This window comes from Solanum lycopersicum, chromosome 12, assembly GCF_036512215.1.
Source record: "Solanum lycopersicum chromosome 12, SLM_r2.1".
NCBI classification, from domain to species: domain Eukaryota; kingdom Viridiplantae; phylum Streptophyta; class Magnoliopsida; order Solanales; family Solanaceae; genus Solanum; species Solanum lycopersicum.
In genome coordinates this window covers 23780549-23789520 of record NC_090811.1, presented here as the reverse complement: position 1 = coordinate 23789520, position 8972 = coordinate 23780549, and positions in this window count along the sequence as shown.

Below are 8972 nucleotides of genomic sequence, written 5' to 3'. Positions count from 1 at the left end.
TCGTTCGAACGTGTGTGCAGTCCATGGGATATGATATCATGCCATGCTCGATGTCATGCGACGGTGTATGCTGTTCAAGGGTAAGGATAGCATGCCACGTGCGATGTTGTCCTACCCTGTGTATGTTGTCCAATGGTGATAATGGTGAGCCACATGTGACAGTGTGTGCTGGCCAAGGTCCATGATGGTATGCCACGCCCAACTTAGTCTGACCGCGTATGCTGTCCAAGGGCGATGATTGCATTACACGCCTGACGTCACTCAACCATGTGTGCTGTCCAAGGGCGACGATGGCATGCCACACCCGACGTAATCCGACTATGGGTGCTGCCCAAGGGCCATGAGAGCATGCCGCGCCTTACGTAGTTCGATCATGTGTGTTGTCCAAGGACGATGATAACATGGCACACTTGACATAATCTGATCTTGCATGCTTTCTAAAGGCAATGATAACATACCACACCCAACATAGTCTGACCATGTATGTTGTCAAAGGGCAATGATGTCATTTAAAGGCCGATGACGTCCGACTGTTTGTGCAGCCTAAGGGTTATTATAGCATTGCCAAGCCAGACGTAGTTCGATCGTGTGTGATATTCATAGGCGATGATAAAATGTTATGCCAGACATCGTATGACCGTGTATTCTGTCCAAGGTAGATGATCACATGCCACGCGCCACATCAGATGACCCTGTGTATGCTTCCTAAGGGCGATGATGGCTTGCCACGGCCGACGTAGTGCAACCGTGTGTGTTGTCCAAGGGCCATTAGGGTATGCCACGCTCGACATTTTCTGACCGTGTATGTTGTCCAAGGGTTATGATATCATGCCACACCTAACTTCGTCCCACCGTGTGTGTTGTCAAAAGCCGAATATGGCATGTCAGGTCTAACGGTGTCCAACAACATATGCTGCCTAATAGCGATGATGGCATGCAATGCTCGACGTTGTTCGATAGTGTGGGCAAAATTAGGGGCAATGTATTAAACGGGATAAAATATTTTTCTCATAAAATTGATTATCTAACATTAAACTATACATTGTTATATGTGTTACACAGGTATTTCGAACACAAAAATCTATTTTCTTTTATAAGATTCCTAGCAATAAATAATTACAATTTTCTTGAAAATTGGGGGAAATTCAAACTTGAATGGGTTCAAACACGTTTTTTGGAAAATTGACTTGTCCAAACCGCCTTTAAGGGTTTGCTTTCGTAGATATCAAAAAATAATAAAATTGAGAAAAAAATGCCTCAATCAGACATGTGAGTCAAAAGTTATCGCCGTTTCAAATTTCACATATTTACTACTACTTTTTTTGAGTTTCAATATTTTATTTGGTGAAAACTTCAAATGATTAAAAATTTGAATCAAATATCCGTTTTAACAAAAAAAATCATTCTACATATTTTTTATGATCTACGTGGTCATATCCATATTTTTGTTTTGCTGTATTTTAAAAAATATTATTAAATTTTTATTTATATATAACAATATAAATGTAAATTAGAAAACTAATATTCTTCATGTCGTATTAAGATTAAAATGAAAGACTAGTACAATAAGATGGGAAAATCGAGAAGCTAAATTAGATTAGTACGAATGAGACAACCATGATATATAATGGCATGCCACGCCCGACGTAGTTCGATCGTGTCTGCTGCCCCCAGGTAATGATGGCATCTATCACCCGTCGTGATCCGACTGCATGTGCTATCCAAGGGGGATGATGGCATGCCACGCCTGATGTTATACGACTATTTCTGCTATCCAAGTTCAATGATGACATGCCACGCCTGACGTCCTTCGACCTTGTGTGCTTTTAAAGGGCGATGATGGAAATCCACGCCCAACGTCATCCGTATGTGTGTGCTCCAAAGGGCTATAATTGCATGTCACGCCAGACGTCGTCTAAACGTGTGTGGTGCACAAGGGCGATAATGGCATGCCACGCCCGACCTCATCCGACCATGTGTGATGCCCATGGGCCATGCAGATATGCCACACCCTACGTGGTCCAATTGTGCGTTCAGTCCAATGGCGATAATAACATGCTATGCCACATCGTCTGATTGTGGATGCTTTCCAAAACAATGATGGGATGCCCCACCCAACATTGTCCGATTGTGTGTGCTGCATAAGAGTGATGATTGCATGCCACGCCCGACGTAGTATGATCGCATCTTTTGCCCAATGGCGATGATTGCATGCCACGCTTGGTGTCATCCGACCGTGTTTGTTGCCCTAGGGCCATGAAGGCATGCCTCGCCGGACGTCGTCTAACTATTTGTGTAGACCAAAGGGGATGATGGTGTTCCACGTCGATGTAGTCCGACTGTGTGCTTTCCAAGGGCGATGATGGCATGTCAAGCTCGACGTTCTTTGACCGAGTGTAGTGCCCAAGGTCGATGATAGAATTTCCACTCCCAACATCATCCAACTATGTGTGTAGTCCAAGGGAAATGATAATATGCCACTTCTGACGTCGTCTGACCGTGTATGCTGTCCAAGGTCGATGATGGCACACCACGCCCGACGTTGTTCGAACCTTTGTATGTTGTCCAAGGGCGATGATGGCCTGCCACGCCCGACCTCGTCCAACCATATGTGCTGGACAAGGTCTTTGATGGCATGTGTGACATAGTCTGACCGTGTATGTTTTCCAAGGGCGATGATGGCATGCCATGCCCGACGTTGTCCCACAGTTTATGCGCTCCAAGGGTGAAGATGGCATGTCACGCCCGACGTTATCTGACCACATGTGCTTCCCAATGGCAATGATGGCATTCCACGCCCGACGTCATCCGACTGTGTGTGCTGTCCAATGGCCATGCGAGCATGCCACCCCCGACGTTGTTCGTCCGTGTGTGAAATCCAAAGGTTATGATGGCATGTCACATCAACGTCGTCCGACTGTGTGTGCTGTCCTAAGGGCAATGATGGCATTAAACGCCCTACGTAGTCCGACCGTGTGTGCTGCCCAAGGGAGATGATAGCATCGCAACGCCCAAGATCATGCGATCGTATGTACATTCCAAAGGCTATGATAATATCCCACAGTCGATGTTGTCCGGTCGTGTATGTTTTCCAATGGCGGTTATTGCATGTCACGTCTGACGTTGTCTGTCCTTGTGTATGTTGTGCAAGATAAATGATGGCATGCCAGGCCCGAAGTAGTTTGACCGTGTACGTTGTCCAAGGGCGATGATGGCATGTCACACCCGACGTCGTCCCTCTATGTGTGCAGTACAAGGGCGAAGATTGCATTTCAGTCTCAATGTCGTCCAACCGTGTGTCCTGCCGAATGTAGATGATGGCATGACATGCCCGACATCACCAGAACATTTGTGCTACCCAAGGGACATGTTGGAATGTAACGCCCTACGTGGTCCAATTATGTGTTCAGTTATAGGGCGATGATAATATGCCACGCCCGATGCCGTCCGATCGTGTATGCTTTCCAAGGGTGATGATGGGATGCAATGCCCGACATTGCCCGACGGTGTGTGCTTCTCAAGGGAGATTATGACATGCCACGCCCGACATATTCCGATCATGTAAGCAAACAAAGGGCGATGATGGCGAGCCACACTTGACGTCGTTTGACCGTGTTGTTGTATAAGAGCATTGATGTCATCTAACGCCTGACGTTGTTCGACCGTGTGTCCTACACATGGGCAATAAAGGAATGTCACACACGATGTCTACTATCCATGTCCGTAGTAAAAAGATGATGATGGAATGCCACGTCGATGTCGTCCTATCGTGTGTGTTACCTAAAAGGAAATGATGACATTTGATGCCCGATGTCATCCGACCGTGTATGCTACCCAAGGGTAATGATAGCATTGGAAAACATCATCTAAGCGTGTTTGCTGGGAAAGGGCCATGATGGAACGTTACGCCAGACATCGTTCAACTGGGTATGCTAGACAAGGTCCATGAGGGCATTCTACGCAAGATGTCGTCCGACCACGAGTGCTGAATAATTACGATGATGGATAGCAATGTCCAACGTCATTCGACCTTGTGTGTTATCTAAGAGCAATGATATCATCTAACACCTGATGTCGTTCGATTGTGTGTACTGCACAAGGGAAAAAATGGCATGTCACACACGACGTCGACTATCCATGTGTGTAGTAAAACGGCGATGATGGCATGCCACGTCGACGTCGTCCTACTGTGTGTAAGTTGTCCAAGGGTGATGATATCATGACACGCCTGACGTCGTCTGACTTTGTGTGCTTTCTAAGGGCTATGATTGCATGTCACGCCCGACGTCGTCCGAACGTGTGTGATGCACAAAGGCGATAAGGGCATGCCACACCTGACCTCATCCGACTATGCATGCTGCCAATGGGCCATGCAGACATGCCACACCCTACGTGGCCCAATTGTGTGTTCAGTACAAGGGCGATGAGAACATGATATGCCGACATCATCTGATCGTGCATGCTTTCCAAAACGATGATTGGATTCCCTGTCCAACATTGTCAGACCGTGTGTGCGGCACAAGAGAGATGATGGAATGCCACGCCCGACGTAGTCTGATCACATCTATTGCTCAATGGTGATGATGGCATGCCACGACTGATGTTATCCGACCAGGTTTTTTGCCCAACAGCCATGTAGGCATGCCTCGCCCGATGTTGTCTAACTATTTCTGTAGTCCAAATGGGAAGATGGCATTCCACGTCGATGTCGTCCGACCATGTGCATTCAAAGGGCGATGATGGCATTACCACAACGAATGTCATCCGAACGTGTGTGTAGTCCAAGGGATATGACATCATGCAACGCTCGATGTCATGCGACAATGTATACTTTTCAAAGGTGATGATGGCATGTCGCGCCCGATGTTGTCCTACCATGTGTATGTTGTCCAGTGGTGATAGTTTTAACCCACACCCAATTGTGTGTGCTGACCAAGGTCCACGATGGTATGCCACGCCCGACGTACTCTAACCGTGTATGTTGTCCAAGGGCGATGATTGCATTCCACGCCTAACGTCATTCCACCATATGTGCTGTCCAAGGGAGATGATGGCATGCCACGCCCGATGTAATCCGACAGAGGGTGCTTCCCAAGGCCCATGCGAGCATGCCGCGCCTGACGTCGTTTAATAGTTGGTATTGTCCAAGGGCAATGATAACATGGCACGCCTGACATCATCCGATCGTGCATGCTTTCCATGGGGGATGATAACATACCACACCCAACATAGTCCGACCGTGTATGTTTTTAAAGGTGAATGATGGCTTTTAACGCCCGATGTCGTCTGACTGTTTGTGCTGCCGAACGGTTATGATAGCATTGCCAGGCCCGATGTAGTTCGATCGTGTGTGATATCCATGAGATGTGATAAAATGTTATGCCAGACATCGTCCTACCGTGTATTCTGTCCAAGGTAGATGATGACATACCACGCGCCACATCATATGACCCTATGTATGCTTCCCAAGAGCGATGATGGCTTGCCACGCCCGACGTAGTCTGACCGTGTGTGTTGTCCAAGGGTCATTATGGCATTCCACGCTCGATGTTGTCTGACCTTGTAAGATGTCCAAGGGTGATGATATCATGCCACGCTTAACGTCATCCCAGCATGTGTGTTGTCAAAGGCCGAAGATGGCATGTCAGGCCTAACGGCGTCCCATAGCGTATGCTGCCCAATGGCGATGATGGCATGCAATGCTCGATGTTGTCCGATAGTGTGGGGAAAATTGGGGGAAATGTATTAAACGGGATAAAATATTTTTCTCATAAAATTGATTATCTAACATTAAACTATACATTCTTATATGTGTTACACAGGTATTTTGATCACAACAATCTATTTTCTTTTATAAGATTCATAGCAATAAAGAATTACAATTTTCTTCAAAATTGGGGGAAACTCAAATTGAATGGGTTAAAACACGTTTTTTGGAAAATTGAGTTGTCCAAACCGCCTCTAGGGGTTTGCTTTCGTAGATATAAAAAAATAACTAAATTGAGAATAAAATGCCTCAATAAGACATGTGAATCAAAAGTTATGGCCGTTTGATATTTCACATATTTACTACTACTTTTTTTGAGATTCAATCTTTTATTTGGTGAAACTTTAAATAATTGAAACTTTGGGTCGAATATCCATTTAACGCAAAAAAAACTATTCTGCATATTTTTTGAGATCTATGTGGTCATATCCTTAATTTTGTTTTGCGGTATTTTAAAAAAATATTATTAAATTTTTATTTATATATAATAATATTAATGTAAATTACAAAACTAATATTCTTCATGCCGTATTAAGATAAAATTAAAAACTAGTACAAAAAGATAGGAAAATCGAGAAGCTATATTAAATTAATACGATGATATAACCATGTTCGATAATGGCATGCCACGCCCGACGTAGTTCGACCGTGTCTTCTTGCGCAGGGAAATGATTGCATCTAAAGCCCACCGTGATCCGATCGTGTGTGCTACCCTAGGGCAATGATTGCATGCCACGTCTGATGTTGTACGACTATTTCTGCTGTCCAAGGGCAATGATGGCATGCCAGACCTGACGTCCTTCGACCGTGTATTCCTTACAAGGGCGATGATGGAAATCCACGCCCAACGTCGTCCGTATGAGTGTGCTTCCAAATGGCTATGATTGCATGTCACGCCAGACGTCGTCCGAATGTGTGTGATGCACAAGGGTGATAATAGATGCCACGCCCGACCTCATCCGACCATGTGTGCTGCCCATGGGCCATGCAGACATGCCACACCCTACGTGGTCCAATTGTGTGTTCAATCCAAGGGCGATGATAACATTCTATGCCAACCTTGTCTGATCGTGTATGCTTTCCAAAATGATGATGGGATGCCCCGCCCGATATTGTCCGACCGTGTGTGCTGCACAAAAGAGATGATGGCATGCCACGCTCGACGTAGTCTGATCGCATCTATTGCCCAATGGTGATAATGGCATGCCACGCCTGATGTCATCCGACTGTGTTTGTTGCCCAAGGGCCATGCGGGCATGCCTCGCCCGACATCATCTAACTATTTGTGTAGTCCAAAGGGGATGATGGCATTCCACGTCGATGTCGTCCGTTGTGTGCTTTCCAAGGTGCGATGGTGGCATGTCAAGCCCGATGTTCTCCGACCGAGTGTAGTGCCCAAGGTCGACGATAGAATTTCCACTCCCAACTTTATCCAATTGTGTGTGTAGTCCAAGGGCAATAATAATATGCCACGTTCGACGTCGTATGACCGTGTATGCTGCCAAAGGGCGATGATGGCATGCCACGCCCGACGTTATTCGAAACTGTGTATGTTGTCCATGGTCGATGATGGACTTCCACGCCCGACCTCGTCCAACCATAAGTGCTGGACAAGGTCCTTGATGATGGCCTGCCACGCCCAATGTCATTCGACCGTATGTTCTGGATAAGGACCATGATTGCATGCCTCGCCTGATGTTCTACAGCCGTATATTTTGTTCAAGTGCGATGATGTCATACCACGCCGAAGTCGTCCCACCGTTTGTGCTGTCCAAGGGCAAAGATAGCATGTCATGCTCGACGTCATCCGACCGCGTGTACTTCCCAATGGCGATGATAACATTCTACGCCGACGTCGTCTAATCGTGTAAGCTTTCTAAAACGATGATGGGATGCCACGCCCGACGTAGTCTAGTTGTGTGTGCTAAGGAAGGGCGATGATGAAATACCATGCTCAACGTCATCCGACCGTGTGTGATTTCCAAGGACCATGTTGGCATGCCATGCCTAACGTTGTTCGACGTTGTGTTCTGTCCAAGGACAATGATGGAATCTAACGCTTGACGTCGTCTGACCGTGTCTTCTGCACAAGGGCCATAATGGCATGCCACAGCCGATGTTGTTTTTCCGTGTGTGAATTCCAAAGGCAATAATGGCATACTACGTCAACATCGTCTGACTATGTGTGTTGTACAAAGGGTAATGATGACATTTAACACATGACGTTTTTGGACTGTGTGTGTAAAGCCTAAGGTCGATGATAGAATTGCCATGCTCTACGTCATCCGACCCTGTGTGCTGGCCAAGGGCTATGATGCCATGGCACGCCGGATATATTTCGATCGTGTATTTTCTGTGTGCAAGGGCCATGATGGAATACCACGCCCAACGTCATCCCACCGTGTGTGCTGTCTATGTGCGAAGATGGAACGTCACTTACAACTTTGTCCAACAATGTGTGCTGCCTAATGGCCATGCACGCACGCGACGCCCGACATCGTCTGATCGTGTGTGCTGTAATAGGGAGATGATAACATGCCACGCCCAACGTCGTCTGATTATGTATTGTCTCAAAAGGAAATGATGGCATTCCACGCCTAACAACGTCTGATCGTGTGTGCATTCAAAGGCCGATGATCGCATTGCCACGACCAACATCATTCAATCGTGTGTGCTACACAAGGGCTATGATGGCATGCAATGCTCGACATCATCTTTTCGTGTGTGCAGTCCAAAGGAAATGATGGCATGCCACCTTGAGGTCATTCAATCGTGTGTGCTTCCCAAGGGTGATGATAGCATTGCCACAGCAAACGTTGTCCGAACGTGTGTGCAGTCTATGGGATATGATATCATGCCACGCTCGATGTCATGCGACAGTGTATGTTGTTAAAGGTTAAGGATAGCATGCCATGCGCGATGTTGTCCTACCCTGTGTATGTTGTCCAATGGTGATAATAGTCAGCCACATGTGACAGTATGTGCTGGCCAAGGTCCATGATGGTATGCAATGCCCAAAGTAGTCTGACCGTTTATGCTGTCCAAGGGAGATGATTTCATTACACGCCTGACGTCACTCCTCCGTGTGTGCTGTCAAAGGGCGACAATGGCATGCCACGCCCGACGTAATCCGACTGTGGGTGCTACCCAAGGGCCATGAGAGAATGTCGCGCCCAACGTAGTTCGATCGTGTGTGTTTTCCAAG